This window comes from Oenanthe melanoleuca, chromosome 1, assembly GCF_029582105.1.
Source record: "Oenanthe melanoleuca isolate GR-GAL-2019-014 chromosome 1, OMel1.0, whole genome shotgun sequence".
NCBI classification, from domain to species: Eukaryota; Metazoa; Chordata; class Aves; order Passeriformes; family Muscicapidae; genus Oenanthe; species Oenanthe melanoleuca.
Genome location: NC_079333.1, coordinates 91,266,526 through 91,290,052, shown reverse-complemented (window position 1 = coordinate 91,290,052; position 23,527 = coordinate 91,266,526).

Here is a 23,527-nt window from a genome sequence, read left to right as displayed (position 1 = left end):
TTTGGCATTTGGCACTTTTAGAAAACAGGCATGCAAATAGACTAAAAAAAAAAAAAAAAAACCCCAAGAAAAACAAACAAAAAAAAGCAAACACAAAATTTTCCTCTTATGTGTTCTGGGCTGCTTTTTTTTTTTTATTACTTTTATTATAGTTGTTACTCTAAAGTTTAATGCAAAAGCTAAAATGATAATTTTGAAAAATGTGAACAGCATTGATTCAGCATGAGATTTCAGGCAGGAAAATGGTTGTAACAGTGAGGCCCCCCCATTTGACTCATCTGTTAAATATAAAGACCATAAAGATGTTGGGGTGACTTGTAGGCAGCAAGAGTAAGAACATTGTATTACTGTGGGCTATTGTCTCAGGAAATTCTGTCTTTCATTTTACATAATTTTTAGACATTCCCTCTCTAATTTTTTTATTAAATACTTTAGTTCTAGCAGAGAAAAACACATTAACTTATGTCTTTCCAACCATATTAAAATCACAAATCATGTTTTGTGACCAGATGTACAGGCAGATTGAACATAGTGGGGATTCATGTATTTCAGAAATCTGCACAAAGAGTTTTTGGAAGCTGGGTACTTCCATCTTATATTGCCACTTTTATCACCATCACATCAATATTTTTCCCAAGGGATGTAGAAAGTTTTTTTTCACTATATTTTAAGGATACATTTTTCCATTTCCAAAATCTTCTGTAGTGTGTTCTAGCTTAAGCAAGACCTGTTTACATTCACAGTCAGAGGGGTTTGTGTTATCCAAATGTCCACATTCCACCTAGGTGAAGCTGTGTATGCTCCCCCCAGAAAGTTCCAAGCCCCAGATACCCAGATAGGTGAGGGACCTATTGAGGGAGCAAGTGAAGGGCTTTATTTGTTTCTGATTCAGTCAGACTGCTGGGACATTAACAGAATTGCAAATTTTTGGCCTCAGGATGATGGCTAATGCCTGACATTATTTACTTACTGGTAGTTTAAGAGCCATTAGTTCAGATTACTTTCCCCCTCATTTTGATTCCTCCAGAGCCAAGGATGAGCATAAATGGTGACACATGCCCTGAATCTACTTCTAGTGGTTGAATAAAATATTTATGATGTTCTTGTTTATTGTTCCACTATTAAATGGTCATGTTTGTGAATAAACCTCACAAAAGTAATGAAAGTGAAAAATACCCTGCTACATTGTCACAATGTGTGTATATATGCAACAAGTCCACATATTTAGTTATCTCTCTGTATGTCAATGTAAAATGTATAAAACAAGGTCAATAAAACCTCCTTCTGTGTTATATTGTGGTATAAAAATTTTGGGCAGTAAAGCCTCATATTTTGTCTCTCCATGTGATAGAGTATTTGTGAAGGAGATATGCTATTGGAAAAATAGTGTCAATTTAGACTTAGATTCCACCTATATGGGTCTCAGTGTGATATGAAGCTATTTTTGCCCCATTTTCCTGTCCTTTGCTCTGAACAGAAAGACTACATGTGAAAAAGACATATTCTCAAAGGCCTCTGAAGGCCTGAGGTAGCACAGCTTAAGGGTCTCTCTGCATGTGGAATCAAAGCAGGTGCTAGAAAGCTCCAGACTGTGGGAGAAGTAGAAAAACATCACCTCTGCCCTTCACTCAATACAAAGCCAAACTGGGGTCCTTTGCTGTCCTCTAGTTCACTTTGGGGCCTTATAAAAGATGAACTGATGCCCATCTTGTGATTTCTGTGATGGTTTCCTGATGTGGTCTGCTCTCTGCTTTGTAGATTTGATGGAACATTTGAACCATTGAAAGTGCTGGTGTAGGCTTCAGAAAACTTCTGTGAATACCTTTGTTTGTATAGGCAAGATCATGACAGGTAATGCTGTCAGTTTAAATCTCCATGAATTCCTTAGAAAAACAGAAGAGAAATAAAAAATATGATAAATGAATTAGACATATAGTTCCTTGATTTGTCTTTAATTTGTATAGCTACATTTAAAGTAGGGGTAGCTACCATTTTCACACTCCATTCAGGAGAACTAAAGCATAGAAATACTAAATGATGTGCCTAATATTACCTTGTGTATGAAAAATGGCTGGAAAGGAAGGCCAGTCATCTCATTGCAGCCTTTGGTATATATATCCTGACCAAATGAGTTGCAGTATTTCCAAAAAACAGGATATAAAACACTAATAGAATAAGTGCTTTAAATATGTAAAAACAGGTTCAATTTAATTGTTTGACAGTTACAATTCTCTTAGAAATGTAATTTTTGTTACCTTTGGCCAAAAGAAGGTGAGAGACAGAAGCGCTATGTGCACTCATGGAGCAGTTTACAGCGACAGAGGCAGCTGTCACTTGATGGTGCTGTGGTTCCATGGCTGTCTTTTCCCAGCTTTTGCACATTACCACATCTGAGATGCAGAGTATAAATCTTCTCCAGCCAGCACAGATCTCAGAAGTTCAAATGAAGACCATAATATCAGAGGAGCTCCCAGGTGGGGCTGGCAGCAGCAAGGAGCTCAGCCTGGGGAAAGGACGCGCGGTGGGTGCTGGAGGCACCGCTGACAGAGCCACTGCTCCCAGCCTCCAGTGCTGCAGGGAAGGCAGAAAAACAGGGAGGTGGCAAAGCCACCTGAAAGCAGGGTCAGAAAGCTCAGAGTGCCACCAACATGCCTTTCCCCTTTGTTTTCACACTGACTTTGCACACGATGAGTTGAGATGTAACAGCGGATGGACAAGAACGCGCATTTTTAGAATGCACACAGCTGTCAAACATTTACACCTACACAGAGAGCATTAGCATAACTTCAATAACTCAATTATATTTTAGATGGTTTTTGGAAAAAAACTGGAAGTTTCCAAGGAATATAGCTACCTAAAAGTATGTTTAGGTATTAATGCACAGGATTCATTAATCCCTCCCCCAAAACAAAGCCCCAAACCTGTAATCTTTCACCAAATTTGATTTTCTGTTTTCTTGGTTATTTTTGTTTGGGGATGGAAAGGAGGAGGCAGCTGGGCAAAATAAATATAGAATGCCTAATTAGCAATGTTGCCCATCACTTCCATTTTAAGACCCTGATTTCGTTTGTTTATAAGTTTGCCAAACTTCAGCCATCTGGACTGAAATTTCCCAGCCTGTAGGCTGACTAAAAGAAACAGAAAAAAAAAAAAAAAAAAAAAAAAAAAAAAGAATAATGCTTTCAAGGCATTTTTAGGGATTAGAACACAGGAAAATACCATTTTTACCATTGTAAAAGAAAAAAAAATGATATAATTTTCTTAATTTTCTCTGAAAATTCTGCTTCTTTTTCTCCTGTAGTAAAAGCTCTTGAAAAGCAGTAGAGAAAGGACCATGTAGGAAATGTGACTTCTTTTTTGTGTTCCAAAAACTCTGCACAAGTAGGTCAAATGTAAAAACTTCTTTTTTTTTTTTCATCACTTTAGTGCACACACGCCCTCAGAAGACTTGTTTACTTGTTTAAAATTCTTAAATCTTAAATCTTCTAAGATTTACTGGTCATGCTTCAACCTGATGACAGAGTCCTTGGTGCTATAGTTGAGTTCCTGTTGGCCCCACAAAGTACCTGTGCTGATTGTGCAGAACACATTTTTCAACATTCTAATTTTACCTGGTTTGTTTTGCGAGTTTTGTTTTTTTTTTCCCACTGAAAACAAATATAAATAGAATAGAAAAAAATTGAGTAGAAACTTAAAAAATATCTAAAACTCTGGGCTTGGAATGATTAAATCAAAAACGGAGGAAGGAAGAGTAGGGATAGAGGATTTGAGAAGAAAAGAGGCATGGGGGTAAAGTTTTTGAAATGCTGCAATGAGCTATGAACACCAGCATGTAGTTCTCATCAAAACCTAAAATTTTTCTTTCCCATCATGTGCCTGCTCTCAGCATGTGTTCACGAAATGCCAAGGCCAAATGCTTTTTTAAAAATCCTAATCTCCACAGATAAGCACAACATAAACCTATTATTCTAGTAATTCAACTGCTAAAGATGTGTTTAGTGAATGTTACATCACAAACCACTTGATATCCAGTGTGTGGATTTGTGTCTGATTCAACCATGAAAATTTTACAGGGCAAACCCTGTAATTCTTGGTGTTGCAGACAAGTGTTGAAAAGAGTTTAATGTTGCCTGGGTAATTAACAACTATATTAAAATGTCCATGCTCAGGAGGAGGTTTACACTAACATGCATAATCCTGACCTTCCATGGGTTTTTTTCTGAGCACTTAACTTTGTAACTTGAAGAATACACTTTGAATAAGTTGTTTTGAGTAACTTGGAAGTACATGCAATATCAAGAGTGCTAAATTCTTTTAAGGAAAATATTGAAGATTAAGCCTATTAGATACATGCAGTTTTCTGTGTGTTTCCCATGGAACACAGAGATAACAATTCTGATACTTTTCAAGTATACTCATCTTTCACACACACACACAAAATATCCTGTTTTGATGAGATATTGAATAGCAGGGCAACTTTGAACAAGGCTTTGCACTTCAGGATTTTTTCCATGGGCTTTAAAGAACTACTCTCCAAAAGGTTTTCCTTAATAGAAGAAAGAGTCTGAGGATGTGCACAATGAATTAGATCTTGTTCAATTTTTGCTTCTGTGATTATCTGTGAAGTTGTGCAGCATATTTTATTTAAGTACTTATTGGTATAAATTTGTGTATGTAAAAGTGTCTTTGACTTCAACATATATTATTTGTTAGATAGTGATAAAATGCAGTCTTGATAACCTTACAGCCTCCCTAATATAAAAAAAGGATGGGATTTTCCAGTGAACCCTTTCCCAGTTTTTGGCAGATTGTTCACTTCCCTGATGTACAACATTATCAGCTACTTGAAGCTTTTCAGACTCCCATAGTATAAGAACACACATTTTATGCCTTAAGGATACATTGAATATCTTACACAGAGATTAAACATTCAGCATTTCATATAAAAATAACTGTCATGTGATTTCTTGCAAGGTTTTAATGAAAATCAAAATAATGTTGAAGGATGAACTGCAAAGAACAGACCTGTTCAGAGTACTTGCTGTGAGAAATGCAAAGCTGTTAGCAAATCCTTCTAAGTGATCAAACAGCAGACTCCTGAGGACAAGAATATGACCACAGTTATGGTGAATATAATGAATAAAAATGCATTAAATGCCCTTAATGTATAATGAAGAATATAAACACACACACACACACACAAAAGTAATTGGAAAAAAAGGAAGAAAAATGCTTACAGTGTGAATTTGCAAGCAGCAGCATACCAAAATTAAGGATATAAAAAAACCTGCTGGAAGCTGGCAGTTCAGAAGGGAAGAGATATTAACCTCAGGGTGATTTCCATCTGTTACTCCTAACAAATTTCAACTAGCTGAAGTCAGGTAAAGTAATGTAAGTATATGTATAATAGTTAAAATTGTAGTTTTAACTCCTTTACACCTGTACAAAGTAATATTAAGGTAGGCATTATTTTACCCAGGAGGACAAAAAAAGGCTTTTCACTTTTTTTCTTTTATCTTTCACACCAACAGTTTTATATTTCAAATATGTCTAATCATTAAGAAATTGATACCCTAATGAACTTAAATTACTGTTGCAATGAATGATAATTAAAAATCAGTGCAAAATAATCAGCCATCTTTCTATTCTGATCTTGGGTGTAGCTCCTAGTTGTTGCTATAAAACAGAATAATGTAGTGACATAACTTAAATGAAAAAAAGATAATTCTGGATTCAAGCAGAGCTAATTTTTTTTTTTTTTATTTACTTCAAATTTGTTTTGTTCTTCAGTAAACAGAAATAGAAACTAGTGTCTCTCAGGAAATGTGTAGCAACATTCCTCTACTGTTGTGCCAATGTGTAAAGGTCATGATGCATCTGTGCTAGGAGTGAGAAACTGCCTCCAGATTTCCAAGCTTAGCTCCTCCATCCCCATACTCCCAGTACTCTGCAATAAGAGTAGGAGTACAATTTATTTTCAACCATTTTTTTACATCATCAAAGCCAAAAATAGCTGTTTCAGTTCTGTATTTATGGCTTGGAAATGAGTACAAAGCAGCTCAGCAAATAGACTATTTTCAATTTACTTTAAAATTATATTTAATATAATAATAATAATTCAAAATATTTTATTTGTCAGTATCATTTATTCATACAGATTAGTGCATATTTGTATAGCCTTTCTTGCAAAACCCATGAGAGAACCTAATGAATCTAAATTGTAAACATTTTTCTTTCCACTAGGAAGGGTTGCAGGTGGATATGTGCTGTCAGAAGTACTAACCAACCCATTTGTCATTCGTGTGTACCTGCTTGGAGGCCTCTGATTTTGAGTCCAGAAGAGAGAAATGGCACTTGGACGTGCTCAGCACCATGGCCACCTATTGCAGTGTTTGCTCTGTGCTTTATAGCACAGCTCAGGATGATTTCTAAAGCCATAAGTGCACACATACACACACTGAGCACAGCACAACACTTAAGCAGACAGATGTTTATTGTTCATTTCCCCACAAAATACAGAGACAAGTGACTGTTTCACCTAATGCTGTATTTAGAGGCAGCTTGACAGAAGTTACAAAAAGTGTGATTGTGGTACCCTGAGCAATCCTTGTTATCCAACTGCTAGATCTGGCAGGGCTAAAATTACCAAATAGCAGGAAACTCTCAGCATAATTTGTAGATTTTTTTTGCATCTACAGAGATTGGACACATTGGTTGATGATTTATGCTTACCTTCCACAACCAGCCATAGTTTTATTGGACTGCAAGGCCATGCTCTTCCCTGTGCATCCCATAATAAGCCCTAACCCCCTTTAGTCAGCAGTCACTTAGCTACACAGGAACCATTTCTGTATAATAAAGATCTACAATAAAGCCTACTGAATACCACAGACAGATAAAGGAAGAGCTAAAATAGAATAACTTATTTTTCTCTTCTTGAGAAAAGAGTTTGACATTCTGTCTTGCAAAACTGCCTGCACAGCTTAGAAACAGCAAATGAGTTCTAGGATTCAGACTTAATGTAATAGAAGGGATATTGTCCAGTCTTGGCTTGTATGTTTTATCACACAAAACAATTCTTTCCTTGTGGGAAGCCCTGGAAATGTATCACTGATATTACACAGACCTGACACAGTCACCCCTGTAATGAGAAGGTCTAATCATCCTTCTTCATTCACAAAGTCCATATCCTAGAATTTCTTAAAATTTCTGTGCATTTTATCCAGATTCATAAGAACATGAACCTGTATTTTAAAACCCAACAACTTGCAGAGAAGATGATTAAGGAAAAAAATTTAGACAGTAAGACAGATATTAATCAAAATAGATATAATTTTTATTAAGGGAGTTGGAGGGGAGATATTTGCAGCCTTCTACTTATTCTGCCTTCTGGCAATACTTCAGTGAATATATACCAAACAACAATTTCTTTAATTGTTTTAATGCTCTTTCTATTAAAATTATTTCCATTACAAAGTGGTTGTTATAATTATGTCAACTCTAATGACATAAAACGTGATATAAAAATATTATAAGTGGTATCAGAGGTTTTGTATCCAGAATAGATTATTAATTGATGCTGTGTCAGCATGCTCAGTAGAGTAAAATGGAGGCACAATAAATAGCAATAGCTCTGGTGGCCTATATTCATATCTCATGCTGGATTCAGTCCAAAGGCTTGTAATTTCATTTTGTTATTAGTGGTCATTTGGGATGGAGCACTGGAAGTAGCCAGATATAAAGGGAAATATTGTTTTCTCATTTCAAAACTCACTGTAGAAAAAGACCAAGCCAATGAATCAGGAAAGGTAGGAGAAAAATGTTGATCTCAAAAGATTAACTTGGGTGTTTCAAGCAATGGTTGATTTTATGAGAGCATTTCTTAAAGGAAAATAGATGAAAACCTATTGGTGGTGATTATATATGCACAAAAATTAGAGTCAGCCAGAGCACCTAGTAGTAATAGTTACTTTTCTGCTTTGGTGTACAAACCTCTCCTAAACCACAAAATGTTATTTAGTTTTAATCATAGAACTATAGAATAGCTTGGGTTGGAAGGGGCCTTAAAACATCACATGGTCCAATCTCCCTGTAATGAGAAGGGACTAGATCAGGTTGTTCAGTCCCCCCTTCAATCTGACTTTGAATGTTTCCAGGGATGGGGCAACCTATTCCAGAGTTTAATCACCTTCAACATAAAAAATTTCTTTCCTACATCTAGTCTAAATATTTTTAAACTTCTTTCCATTTAAAACTGTTGCTCCTTGACCTATTGCAACAGGCCCTGCTAAAAACCTGTCCCCAGCTGTCAATGGGCTCCTTTAGGTAGTCAAAGGCCCCAGTAAGGTGTTTCTGGAGTTCTGTTTCCCATGCTGAACAGCTCATCTCAAATATCAAGTAGAGTGGCTTGGTGACTATATCAGCTAACTCCCTCAGGATTTGGGATCCCTCTCACTGGGTTCCATAGACCTCTGAATGTTCAGGTTCCTCAGGTGGTCAGGAACCCAACTTTCCCTTACATAGGGAGTAACTCTGCTCCCCTGTCCCATCTTGCAGTTCAACCACTGCAGAAGTGTGAAGGAAATGCTGGCATTGAAGATTTAAGCAAAACTTTTGCAAGTCATGCTGCTGTGGATTAAGATACACACTTTCTTTTAACCAGCCACTTCCCACAAGACCCCAGCCCAAATGACAAAAAGTCAAATTTTATCTATTCTTAGCAAAATATTAAATATCATCATCTTACTACAGTACCAAAGTATGTCAATATAGCAACAGATTAATACTCTCAGGTTCCATTCTGTTCTCACTTCATAAAACTGCCTTTATTTTCAATAGAATAGATATTTATTTCAGTTTGACTATTTTCCCTCTTTATAGCAAAAGGAAAGCATATTAAACATTTTCTTTAAAGTATTCTACTTCAAAATATAGCTTCTGTATTGTATTTGATAACTAACCAGGATGAAAAAGGAAAAAAAAAAACAACAAACCATTAAGCAGCCATATAAAACAGAAATTGGAAGCTGCTGTGAAATTGTATCTAATGGAACAACTCTCCATGCATGATAGTCACAGAACTATTAGATTGGCAGGTTTTCTCTTTTGTCTCCTTAAAGGGCTGTGAGCACAGCAAGCAGCCTCAGTGTTTGCTCTGAGGCATAAATCACTGTGAAAACAACATCTTACTCTGATAAACTGATTTAACCACAGAGCTCCCTTTGGTGCCTTGCATACCTTTTATTTAATTGTATTTTAGTTTCTCTTTAGATAAAAGATTTTCAGGTAATGAGATAAAAGATATTTGTTATTAATTTAGTGCACTGGTGATCTGTGATAACCAAGTAATTCCTGGAGAAAGGAGGGAGAAAAGCTATTATTGTAGAACCCCACAATAATAGAGTATGTTTGCAACCTTTAATCTATTGTCTATTGCATACATAGCTAATGCATATATATATATATATATATATATATATATATACATATAATTTGTATAAATATAAAATGAGATAGAGAACTATTTATCTAGTTCTTCATAGCAAATATTACTTTGAAAGTGAATATGTTATATGCCTTCCATAGCATAGGTTGCATAAGTTATCCTCTCAACTTTTGCTATTATATAATGTCAGAAAAAAAATCTGATGGATCTGGAGAGAATATCTAATGTCAAGTTGAATACAATGAAAACATGCAGTTTACTTTTAGAAAACTGTAAATGACTGTGTATAGATATTATGAAGGTACTTCCAGATTTATTTCTTCATGTGTTGTCATGTATGCTACCTTCTGCAATGCTGCACATATCCTCAGGTATATTCAACGTTCATAATTCTGGATTAAAAAATGAGAGTTACAGACATATACATGGGCTATAAATCATCTGTATCTGTGCTCCTTTTTTAAGCCTGAATGTGATGATGTTCAAATTTGGAATTTTATACCCTCTTCCTTATGACAACAATTACATCTCTAGCTGATCACTTTCTGAAGTGACATACAAGCCTGTCCCCATTTTCTCTCTGTTTAGAGTCATATATTACTGTTTGTATTTAAGACAAAGCAGACAAGAACCCAGTTCTTAATGATTTAAGAGGCTACAGGTTCTAAATATTTAGGAATGAAAGAAATACAAGAAATTGTCTATTTGATTCAGTTATGGGAAATGTTGCACTTTCATTTATTGTAATAGCTGATCCCTGGAATATGTCTCCTGGTGCTGAAGTAAAATTTATTCTTGACAAAATAATTAAATCATTGAAACTTTTTCCTTCTTAAACAAAAATTAAATTTATGACTCTAATTTTCTTTTTTTTTGTTTTTTTTACTCTCCTTAATTCTTTCTTTACTAGATAGGGACTTATATCACCCAATTACTGTTGTCATTCTGGAGGACTGATTGTTTAATTTTTCTCTGGACACCTCAGTTGTTATCCCTTGACTTATCTTGGATGTGACACAGCTTTCTCCTAATGATCCTCATGATTAATACATTTGCTGATAAAAGAATGCTGTAAATGTCCTAAGAAAGATCTGCTGTCCATCCAGTTCAGCATGTTTTCTGCAGAAAACCTGTTTGTATTGATCAAAAACTACAGTGAATCATAGATGGTGAATTTGAGGTTGAAGACCTCTTTGCAGTTCCCAGCAAACAGATTATGATTTCAGACATAAGATTTTGTTTGTTTTCATTATTTCTTCTGTTGTGGCTAATTTAGAAATTGAGCACGGGAGAAAAAGTGTCTAAATAAAGGTTTGAGTTGTTATTTTGAATTTTATACATTTATAAATAAGATGAAACTACACATCCTGTTTTGGCTCCAGCTACTCCATGGCAGAAGTTTATCAGCTCCAGGTCATCACTTGTTTGAGTGCCCCTGAGAGTGAATGTTGAGGATGACCATTGCTTCAGATTTGCCAGTCTACTTCAGAGAAAATAAGCCAAGTTAGTTTCAACATTTGATTGAGAATTTATGAAGCAGATCAGCTAGCAGACTGACAAGACATGGCATGGAGTATGGCAAGATGATGGGAACTCAGACTAATACCTCTTCAAGGGGGACACCAGAACCTGAGGAACTCGTGTGTTTGTGTGGTTAGATGTACCAAGATTTTTTGTTATCTTTTTTGACAGGAATTTTTTATTTAGAATCTATATAAAAGAAGACCTCTGGACTCTCCCTCCCTCTAGGTGGTGCTTTCTATGCTTGCATTACAGAGTGTGAAATGGTGAATTACAGTACTCTATATTCACCTACTACTCACAACAGGGAGGAAAAGTTTTTATTTTCCAGGTCCATGAGGCAACAGTAGCATTGCCATTTTTTTCAGTACCTGGGAAATGGAGCAAATATATCAGTAGTCTTCAGTAGCAGGACCCAAATTTCTTTTTTAGCTGGGTAGCCATAGCCATTTAATCACAGTTCTCTCTTTTAGTTGCTCAGCTGGTAGCAGACCTTTAATAGCAATTTACATTTAATCTCATCACTGATCGATCCCATTCACCCGGTTAACACCTCTGTCACAGAACAATGCAGGTATTCTCTAAAATATTGTTCTTGGCTCAATAGGATCGATTAAATATAAATGCCTGTTACTTTTCTGTGTTTCAGTGTGTCTGACTAGCTTCTAGTTCTTGAGCTGCCTTAAATTTTATAGTGCAAGATCACATACTTTTTTTCCTTTTACCTGAAAGTGAAAAATTTGGAAATCAAATGAAGAAATTTTTTATTACTAACAATTGGTGTTATATGACCAATGCTAAAAATACCACCACTTTGTATTCTGGGGATTCATGATGGTGTTATTCAAATAGACTTTGATTTTAAACCAATAGAGGGTTGACAGAAGTTTCCTCTCTTCTTCTTGTCTGTCAGAAATAAGTCAACCTGAACAGCAGCCACTTTGCCTCCTGTTCTTCTCTAGGCTAGTTGAGAGTTACATATATATAGGCTTGCATCCTGGAAAAATCAATGCAAAATGATTCATCTGATTCTAGGGGGTGTTATGAAATTTAAATGACAAAGTGTTAGCTGCTGTTCTTAAGGCACCATCCAGTGCCAGAAACATTTATTTCAATGTATGGCAACAAAGTGTTTTAAGAAGCCTTGGGCTATTGCTCTAATCTCTAGTCCATATGAGAGTGAGCTGATCTCAGTCTTCAGTTCTGGGGTTAGCATTTTAAAGTCAGAAGAAACCAAAGTGTTTCCACTATGGAAAACAGCACATCAGGTGAAGCATAACCCCTTCCTATTTCAGTGCACATGGACAGACAGGAACTGTAGAACCAAATATGCAGAAGCCAAGCATCAGATTTCAGAGGAACTTTCATCTGAAGAGAAACATTTTTGTGGAGAGATGTCTTCAGAATAGTGGATCACATCTGTCTTTTCAGATCTTGATTTAGCATGTCAGAATGGTTATATTTGCCTGTCTTAGACTTTGGTTTTTATGTCCCTGCAACTTCACAGCCAAAGTCTACAACTTCTTTGCTTCAGTGCTTCTTATCCCTGTCATAGTATCAAATTTTCAGGCATATAAACCTTCATCAGAGAGAGCACACAGGGTTGTTTTCAATGCTGTTAGAATGGCTTATTTTGGAATGGCTGCACCCAGACAGCTAATGTGATCCAGAGTCTAGAGGGCTGTTGTCTGCTCTCACTGCTTCTGTAGAAGCACAGGGATCTCATCGTTGTGAGAAGATCACTGCCAGGCAGCACTTTAACAAAGATTAGAGGAGACTTAGCTGACTTTGATATTCAGTAGCCCAGTGTTCAGATGTAGGACACTGAAATCCAGTTCCATTCACTGCCAATGTGGGAAACCAATTAATGAGCCAAAGATGAAGGATAAACTCTGGCTCATGTCTCTCCAAACACGGCTGAACCAGGGTCTCTTCTCTCTCCCCACGCTCTGCATGCTGCACATGAAGTGTATCTAATTATCACTGTTATTCATCTCACATTTATTCTGAAAGTTTCAGAGCAAGGAAAGACCTCCTGTGTCTTCCTGAGCTCTGTTTTTGTTTACCTAACCATTTGGATCTGAGACAGGAGAGTTTAACAGTAGCACTGACAGATCTGCATATAGCTGAGCATTGAACTGAACAAATGCTCTCGTTCTTTCACTTTTTATCATTTTGATTCTCCAGCTGGGCTCCCTGGTATGGCCATAACAAATACTGTTCTGTAAAGCTTGTGATCCATGAAACCTGGGCTTTGGTGTCTTCCTACAAGGAGTACCTATGGTGTAATAATGCAGATGAGACACTCCTTAACAGGCATCTTGAATAATATCTGAGACAATTTTGTTCTTTTTTTGAATGTCAAAACTTCCTAGTAACACCAAATTATTTTGAAAATGTTTCATGTAGGGAAAGACAAGACTTCTAGGCATTTTGAGCCTGCTTATAGTATTTTATTCAGAAGACTATTCTTCAGAAAGAGGAAATGAACAAAACCTCAGCTAGGTGCTGCATTTTAGAGAAACAATTTTTATATGGGAGTGTGGAAGGTTATTCCAAAGACTGACACTTTATGCAACTAAAATCTTGTGTTGCTTCTAGGGTTTTTTGGCCTTCTGTTTTGTAGTGAGTTTTTTGGTTGGTTTTCTTTGGTTGGTTTGATTTCTTCCCTATTGGACTACTTAGAGTTACTCTTATTCATTCCAAGCCATTTATGTGCTTCTAAAAATACAAATGGACAATTCATGGTGTTAAAAGCACATATTTAAGTCTTCCTTATTCACAAATGTAGCTAAAACCACATAGATGAAGCTCAATTGATAAAACATCTGTCATTTTAATTGTCTGAGCAATGCAGGATATATCTGGGACACTGAGAAAGTCTTTGAGCTCAGCAGCCCAATAAACTTATGAAATAAATATATTTAATAATAATTAGTGTTGTACATAAACCCACAAATATGTTCATTTGTTATTGCTTGCCATAATGCAGCTAAGTATTTATTCTACCTTAAGCATCAGTTTTGTTTTGTGTCTAAAATATATTGGTGTAGTAATAATGACAATAAGCATTCTTTTATCTAATTTGTTATCTAATTGTTCTATTTCACAATCCATTAATTTCAGAAAGTCAGAATAAAGACATAAACCAGGACTAAGTATGAACAATTTTCTATTTTTGTATGACTGTTCTCTTAAGAGTGATATATTATTATAAAGTACTGAAACAATACAGAAATCAAAAATTAAGGGGCATCAGTAATATTTGTAACCATTTAGTTCTTTCAGAATAATATGCATTAGATTCTCCTGAACTGGAAGATGCAGGTATTTAATTTGTATTCTGCTTAGTGTTTGGCACACTGGGTCAAATTACCTAATCTGAGGTCTGTAAACAATGTTGGGAAACAGATAATTCTGCTAGACAACCATAACAAGGGAAAATTAATGAGACATCTTCACGGAGAGTAAAAGATACACAATCCAGAAAATGTACGAGCCAGGAAACTTATTCTTCCAAGAAGTTTTGTTTTCACATACTTTTGGGGGATCTTAGCTACATATATAAATACTTAAAGGGAGGTTGCAAAGGAGATGGATCCAGCCAGTGGCAATGGACACAAACTTAGCCACAGAAGATTTCCTCTGAACATCAGGAAACATTTTTTTCTTACTGCAACCATGACCAAGAACTGGCATAGTTTTAGAGAGGTAGTTGAGTCTCCCTCCTCAGAAATACTAAAAAAGCTGTGTGGACATGGTCATGGCAATGTGCTCCAAGTGACCCTGTTTGAGCAGCAGGATTGGACCAGATTACCTCCAAAACTCTCTTCCAACTTCAAATACTTTGAGATTCTGTGTAAGTCTGTGATTTTAAAATTTTTTCTCACTTTCATCAGTGATATGCTTGACATTGAAAAAATTTCCATCCTCATTATCAGTTGTGCATATTAGGCAGAGTAATATGAAGCACAAATAAGTTCTATTGACTGACAGCCCCACTCCTCCCCCTAAAATGTTTAGAGTTTATACAAGCTCCTACCTTTTAAAGTAAACTGAATAATAAGGATTATGTCTTTCAGACAGAAAAGAAAAATATCCAAAAGTGAATTAAAATTCAATAACAGAATTTGAACAGGTAATTTTCTTTTAAACCCTCCCATCTGTGCAACCAATAATCACAACAGGTATAATTATCCAATTGCTCAGTAGATAGCAATCTTATTACTGTAAACAAAATACTGTGTTAACATTAATTGCTTTTTAATGATGCCTTTTTGTGCAAAGGCTACAAAGCACCTATTCTAAAATTAACAACTTGGAAATTACTGTATCTGTATACCTCAGTTTTACCCACTCTTCCACATGGCTGGTGAAGAAGTGCAGATCACATCTATGGCCATCCAGTCCTCCTCATAACATTCCAAAAACTTTTGGATCAATTCTAGTTCTCATAGGAACTAGAAATATGACATCACATAACTCTATAAATATATCTAGTTTATATCTTCTGTATGATTGTAATTTCAGTTATATTTTTCTGACATTTACTGTTCAAATATCAATAAATCTTCTACAGTATTTTCTCTTTGTAGCATCTATATCTAACCCTTTGTAATGTTTTTGGTTTCATTTGGTTTTTAGGGTTTTTTTGACTCATAAAAAAACAACTATTAGCATGGACACAGAATATCTTTCCTGTGGACAAAAAAAACTTTAAACAATAAAAAAATATTCAAAGGCATCACCATAGCTCTCTATTCTGTATTTTCTGTATATTATTCTATTACCATTCCATTTTATCCTTTTATTTTATTTTTCATTCTTTCTTCCCTTAAGCTCCTTCAAATTGCCAATAGCAATGATACTCTAAACAGGAAACAATGCAGATAAATAGGTCTAATCTTTTGCTATCTGTTCATCCACATTGTGCTAACAACTGCTAATGCTAGAACTCTGCTTCTGCAAAGCACTTATTCAAGTTGGTAATTTAAAGGCACTTTGCTAGTTTATAGACCATGAATGTTTTGTACTTAAATAAAAATCTGGTTCACTGATCATGTTAGAGATAATATTTTCTTCTAGAACAGAACACACGTCCCCAGCTCGTACTAGCTGAAGACTAGATGTGACAAACTCTTTAGAGAAATCCACGGAAGGTGAATGCAAGTAACTGCTTCACATGTCAACAATGTTTCTTTCATCTTATAAATTGCAAATTTCCTGGGGATAACTGTTATTTTTAGGCATGTTTGACTGACAAAATTTAAAACTAGACATAGCTTTACAGCTGCTTAAAGTACTATTCTAGGAAAAGGATCTTTTTCCTGTTGATTGCAGCATTACCACAGTTACTCATTTACCCCTTATATCCAGATAAATGTATAGAAAAACCACTGGTTTTCCCTTAACTCTTTATTAAAGTCATGTTTTCTTAATCTATTTAATTATGTATTTTGATACAATTGCTCAGGCTTGAACTTCCCTCTCCATTTGTCCCAAACTACATTAAATATTTAATCGTTTCACTTATACTCTGCCATGTGAGAAGGGGAGATTACCTCAACCCTCAGTGTAGGGAGGTTCACTCAACCCTTAGTGTTTGATTTGTCTGTCAGTGCCCCAGGAGAGCACAGATCCCTGTGCCTGACCAGCCCCTCAGCATCCCATGATGGGGACCCTTCACTGAGTGATCCTGCTGGTTCAGAGGGTGGCTCTTTTGAATTATTCAGGGCCACACCAACAGCATAAAGAAAACTTCTCAGCAGGTCTTCCCATTTTATGATCCCTTAGTGGGTCTTCCACTTCATTCCAGTATGTTACCCACTGCCAGCAGCTGCCAGCACCCATGTAGGGCTCACACCAACAGTTTGTGGAATAACACTCTTTATTTATAGAAAATTGTCACAGGTTCAGATTTGAGGATTGATGGTGATAATATCTGAGGATTGATGGTGATAATATCTGACTGGAAAAAACATATTCAAAGTAATACATACACAAGCTGTAATCCCTAATAAAATATTCAAAAGACAAAGAGTATGGTTTTTATCCAGTAAGTGTCCCTATGGGTGAGAAGACAGTTTCAGCTCGTGGACTGATCCCAGCACTTATGATGGAGCCTTCTCTAACTTTCCCCCATTATCAACTTACTTTTATACTATTTCTTTGTGTTTAGGTGGAGCTTGAGTGACTCTAGTCATATATATCTTTTTTACTGATTGGTACAAAATTCTTCCACTTTCATCTCAAAAACACAGTCACTAAAATACAGAGCACATGCCCAGTGAGGGGTGGTCATATCCTGGATGGGGGTAACTTTGGGATGGAGGTGTGCCTTGATATTACAATCAGGTTACAGTGAACCAAGCTCATTGGAGAAGAGTGATTTCACCACTGCAGGCTCAGCATCAGGAATCTCCCCTGTCTGTCCTGGCTGACATTTCTTAGCTGAAAAGTGCCTTTGAGTTCCCCTCCCTGCAAGGATTTCAACAGAGCTGGGCCATGGTGTCTGCACACTGCTCCCCTCTCTGATCCATCCCCCTGGATGTGTGTGAGGAATTATCATGGAATAGTTTTGAGCATGCCAACTGCATTCCCTCCAGGGAGCAGCAACTGTATTTTACTCTATAATTCCTGTGCTGTTACAATTCCTGTTGGGAATAAAACTTCTCCATTTCCTCTAATTTTACCCTCAGCCATCTTTCCACACACACCTTAACCTGAAGTTCATGAAAGCATTGCACAGAAGGAGGTACCTTCAGGGCAGTCCTTCACTGTGCTGTGGGAGTGTCAATTTAGGAAATTGGGAGTGTCATGTAGGCAGGAGTGAATTTTCTGTCTGTGAAGTAGTTCATCAAAAGGTCTATTTCAGATTAGAGCAGTTTGGCCTGAGTGTGAAAATCAAAACCAAAGGTAGAACTGTGATTATGGTAGTTGCCAAGAGTGGGAGAGGGAATGAATTTTGCTTTCTCTATAAAGCTATTGGTTGTTTGAAATTTAACATTCCCTAAAGATCAACTTCAGTGTTGATATCCCTGAACTCCTTTAATAAATTTAGATAGCTGAGCTCCTCTAAAGGGTGGGATGAAAAAGCAATCATAAAATACATATATACCCCCAGGAGGTGTTCAGAGAAGTGACAGAGGTTTTTTCCTCTAGTTTTGTACCAGTACCTCTCTTAACCTCATTCTGTTGTTGACCATTGCAATTGTGACACTTCCAGTGAGTCTAAAAAGGTAATTTTGGCTTTGTTTTGACTTTTCTTTAATACTAAAGTAAAATAGTAAAAATTAAACATAGAAGATAACATATTTAATTCTTACTGATATGATTGAAAAAACAAATTGTGGATTAAAAGAAAAGTTATCAATACATACTCATCGAGTATTTAAATTCCTTTAGTTGCTGCATATCACTGAAAAAAATATTTTCTGGAAATTTTCAACCAGTTTTAGTTATTTCAATCAGTTTTACTGTTTATGTTGTCATGAATCTGTAGATTTAAGGAATTCTGTAAAAGAAAAGTACTGACATTGCCTTTGAAATGTACTTCAGAATAATTCTACAGCCCACCTTCAAGGCATGGGAAATAAGATCACAGGTTTGGTTTATTAATTGTTAGATTGTACCAGTAATCTTGACATTGCACTGTGTAAAATGAAACAGACATTTATGAGCCAGGTAGGTAACAATTATAGTTATCACTGGTAAGTGCTAAATATGAACTTTGACTATGACTGTGAAATTGATCATTGACTATGGAGAAAATTATAATACTGTTTCTAATATTCTGAATTCTGAGGGAGGATAATAATTAAATCAATAGACAAACCCAATGCCTGGTTTGAAATCAGTTATATTTAAGAGGATTTAAAAGAAAAGTGCCATATCTTGAATTTTCTGATTGAACTGAAGTAAGATAGTTGTGTCTCTGGAACATACATCACCACTAGAAGGTACTGCTGCAAAGAAAATTTTTTAAAATCCCATTTTCTGAAGAAACAGTAGTAAAAGGTAACCAAGATTCCTGGAGTGGCAGCCACTACATTTCTATTTGTGAAATTTAACAAGATATGCAGAACACAACCTGGCATTACTTCTCAGCTACAGATAATGCACATTCTCTAATTTTAAATCTATGGAACATATTCTCACAACTGAATATGTTTCTCTTGTATTTAGTCAGGCAAAGCTGTGCAGTGTGATTCCAGAGTGATATAACACATTACATTAGACAGTGGCACAATCACAGCAGTTTTGTTGGGGTTGTTTGTCTTTTCAGTGCAAACAGTACTCCTGAGTCTGTGACTGTTCTGTGCAATCAGATAAATATTACAGTAAACAACAGATTTTCCATTTGATTATATATATTTTTTGTTTAATCAATTCTGATAAAAAGAGCCAGGTTTTGTTGGCTTTTGATGTGGTCAGCAAAACTGGGTTTTTCCACACAACTTTCTGATTAAAGGAATTAGCACTAGTCAAGATCAATGTAGCACCTAGTCAATAGATGACAAAGTGATAACTGGTGGATAACAAAATGTAATCACTGAAAGGAAATCACAGAATGAACATGGAGCCTCAATCCAATGAAACTCAATGTCTCCATCAGAGATGTGAAGAAAATATAACCAATTTTCCATGAAGGTTTATAGACTACCAAGGACTGGTGAAGTGATAGATAAAAGCAAGGGGCATTTTTGAATTGAGGCAAACCATTTTTTAAGAGGGTCACAGTCAAAGAGGAATAATGGGCTCTGTCTGCTACCATTTTTCCTAGAGTCAGGTGAAAAGACATAAATATGGAGGGACAAAAGATTATTGAACATCCTGGGAAGAAGCAATGACCTTGACGAAGATTTAGTGTTTGACCATACTGCAAAACTTCCTGACCATGAATTTCCAAAACCATTAAAAAATTCAATGGGAGGTAGACAAATTCAAAAGGGAAGAAGGACATATTCTAACAGTGATTAACCTTTTGAGAAACTTCCCTGGAGAAATGCTGGAGGCACCTTCATAAAAGTTTTTGAGCTAAGACTATCTATGTAAAATCTGTACTTATTCATCCAAAAATTATTAGATTCAATGAAGGTATCACAAGGTGAATTTTTATAGTCAATATTATATAGGAGCTTTAAATAAAAATGCATTAAGGCTCATTTTAACTTTAAGATTGGTGGAAGGAGGAAAAAAGGGACCCACACTATAATCTGGATTTATAATTTTTGTTGAAGCTACTTTTCAAATGAAAAGCTTAAGACCATGCAGGGTTTCTCCCTTCTCTCCAAAAATACTGCCTCTGCTTTGCATGTTCCTTGGGAAAATAGTCAAAAAACCAAAATGCAAGTGGATGTTATTTTAGAGAGTCGTGTTTTCCATGTTCCTTCTCTAAGAAAACATTTTGTTTCACTGTCATGAAACTCTGAGTTACTGTGCTCAAAAATACTCTAAATAAAGGCACCAGAGCACAGAGTGTGTAGAATGACTATGCAGTGAAAATATCAGGTCAGAGAAACTGATACAAGAATGAGGATAATACACAGAAAATGAACATTATCAAGGGCAGTAATGAGAATAGACTTCTGTACCACTGCCTCCTCTTATGTGTCTTTTCCTCCATCCTCAGTGAGTCAAGAAAAAACACAGCAAGACACTCTGGGCTGCATTACAGGAAGCCTCACTGGACAAATAGATGACTTTTCAAAGTGTGGTTTGTAAACACAGGTCAAAGTATGGGCCAGAAAAGTTACATATCTTATCTATTAAAATCTAAAGCAATAAAGAGACAGCAACAACCTCCTGTTCCCACTTTTCTTGATTCTTTACCTTTTTTTTCCCCCATTCTTTTTGGTGTAATGTATTGCCTCCGTTTAGAAAAGACCCATTACTTTACATCACTGCACATCACTACATTTTTCTACTTTTTCTCCTTCAACATGACTTTCAGATTTACAGAGAATCCACTTTATAACCCTGCTTTAATTAGGTATTGGTTAATTAATCCCTAAAGCTCCCATGTAACTAATCCCTCATTAAAAAATCCTTGTGAAAAATACGCACACTTTTGTTATGTATATTTTATGCTAGCTTCTCTTCTTTTCCTTGCCACATCTCATTCCAGTGGCAAAAAAAAAAAAAAAAAGAAAAAAAAAAGAAAAAAAAAGAAAAATTACCAAGATATCCTGAGTTCAAAAAGCTAAATGAATGAATTTTAAAGAAATAATTCCAAATCCCATCAGTGTGAAACCTTGTCCATGCTGAAAACAGTGTGAACTTGTTATAGATTTACTGGGGCCAGGCATACCAAACAGAACTTCCAAAATAGTTCTAGTGTTATTAAATTTCTCACAAACTTCTTACATTCATCTGAGATATGACTTCTGAGTTGTATTTATATCATAAGATCATCAGATTTATAGTAGGGAAGGCAGCTTCAGCATTTGGTATGTATCTCATGTCCTAATTCTCTAGTATTCTGTAAAGTAGCTTGATTTATTTATTAATAAACAGATGAAAAAAAAACCTGACAGAACAGATGACACTTTTAAGACATGTACAGTGTGTGCATCACCAGGAGAATTGTTCATAGAATGTTCTTATATACAATAATGAGACTTGCTCTTAATCAAATAATTACATTGGTGTATTCCAGGTTGCCTGGAATACAAATTCAGCAAATTCCAAGAGTTCTGTCTTAGTACAAAATCTCTGGTACCTAAGTGGATGTTTTTATTGCTGCACTGCATAAACAACAGCTTTAAGAGATCATTTTTCTAAAAAAGTATAATATAAAAACATGCTAAGCACATTCTGTACTAGACAAATACATTTTATTTCTATTAAAATTTTGTATCTAGGTAAAAAATAATTTGCATGGCTAAAATTAAAAAAAAAAAAGACAAAAAAAATGACATCATGGTTTGCAACTTCGTTAGTGAATGACCATACGTAAGTCAGAAATAAAATAAAAGATAATAAATAAATAAGATGCAAAAGCTTTACAGCATATTACAATTTTAGCAGCATTTTAATTTTAGACAGCATAACTGTAGGTAGAAGATGAGGTAAGAATACAAGTGGGCAATAGAAAAAATTCTAGAATGGGTGGGTAAAATTATTTAGCATCTAAATTATTATTTCATGTGTGTATATGATTATCCCCTTGACACGTACAGAATATTTGCATTATGATATATCGATTCTGAAATACTTAGGACCATCAATATTACATGCTCAGCAAGGAGAAAAAGAAGTTTCCTGTACGATGATGTTAGTCAAAATCAGAGAAATTAGCAATATAATATAAATCCAAATATTCAGAAATTAGGATTGACCATATAATTAGTTTAAAGCCTATTGCTATTTTTAATAAGATGAGCTTCCCTGGAAGAAAAAAAAGCTTTGAAAAATCAGAGGAAAAAGAGGGAGTGGAAAATGAGTTGTCAGAAATACCTGTAGAGAATTGTTGACAGAAAGAAGGACTGCAGAAGTCTCAGTAGGGTTTTTCCAGTTAGCAATAAACCTTAGGGAAGAGTGAATAGACGTGTACGCTCTAGATTTTTGCTCTTTGCATGCATGCCTTGAGAGTTCAGAGTCCTTTGCTTTACATAAACTGTTATGTCCTTTAGGAGACTGCACTGTCAAGAGACCCCTTGCTCTATCCCAGAGAGAAAATAATCACAGAGCTGGAGCTAAGGCAGACCACAGAGCTCTGGCTGCAGGCCTGATCACCAGAATTACTCTGGTAGCTGATACTCAGGAAATCTGCATAGAAACCTGAAGGACTAGAGCTTAACCTTCCCTCAGAAGCAGTGACAATGAGATCATGAGAGGATCACATTTGCAGCTCCTAAAGAAACCTATTAAATAATCTTTCCAAGGCAGCTTGCATATGTATGTCAAAATAATATGAGGAATGATACCTTCAGCTGTCCTCATTTAGTAGGTTGGGTTGGTTTTTTTTAAAAAAAGTGAATAATCAAATGTTGTCCTTTTCAAGGATCTCATCTTCATGATTTTTCTGTGTTCACTAAAGAGCTGCAACCAGAATGGCATATGCTAACTAGGACTATTTGGTAATTTGAAAAAGTAACTTGAGTATCATCCTTTGATTAGGACAATAGATTCTTTAGATAATTGCCTATGTAAGGTGCATCTGTATTTTGTAAGCATTATTGATCTGTGCAGTTATTGCACTCCTTTGCTTTGATTTAGTGCTCATCTTAAAACCAGCCAAGTCTATTTCAAGAGGCAGTATCTTGTGAACAGTGATCAAAGTGTAAATTTATGCAAATTCAATGCTTCACCTTAATTACCTTGATGGTGCTTGTCAGCAGCCCTTTCCATGCTTTCACTGATTAGCAAGCTATCACAAATAATTATTATTTCATCTGCAATGACAAAGATGCAGTTCATTGGCTCACTGCCCAGCCACAGTGCTGCATCCCCCTCCTCAGCCTGCTCCTCTGGAGTTGTGCCACAATGCACGTCTCAGGAATTAGCATCCCTGCTTTATTCAGTCAATCACCTAAACTCCTGAACTTTATGATCCCATAA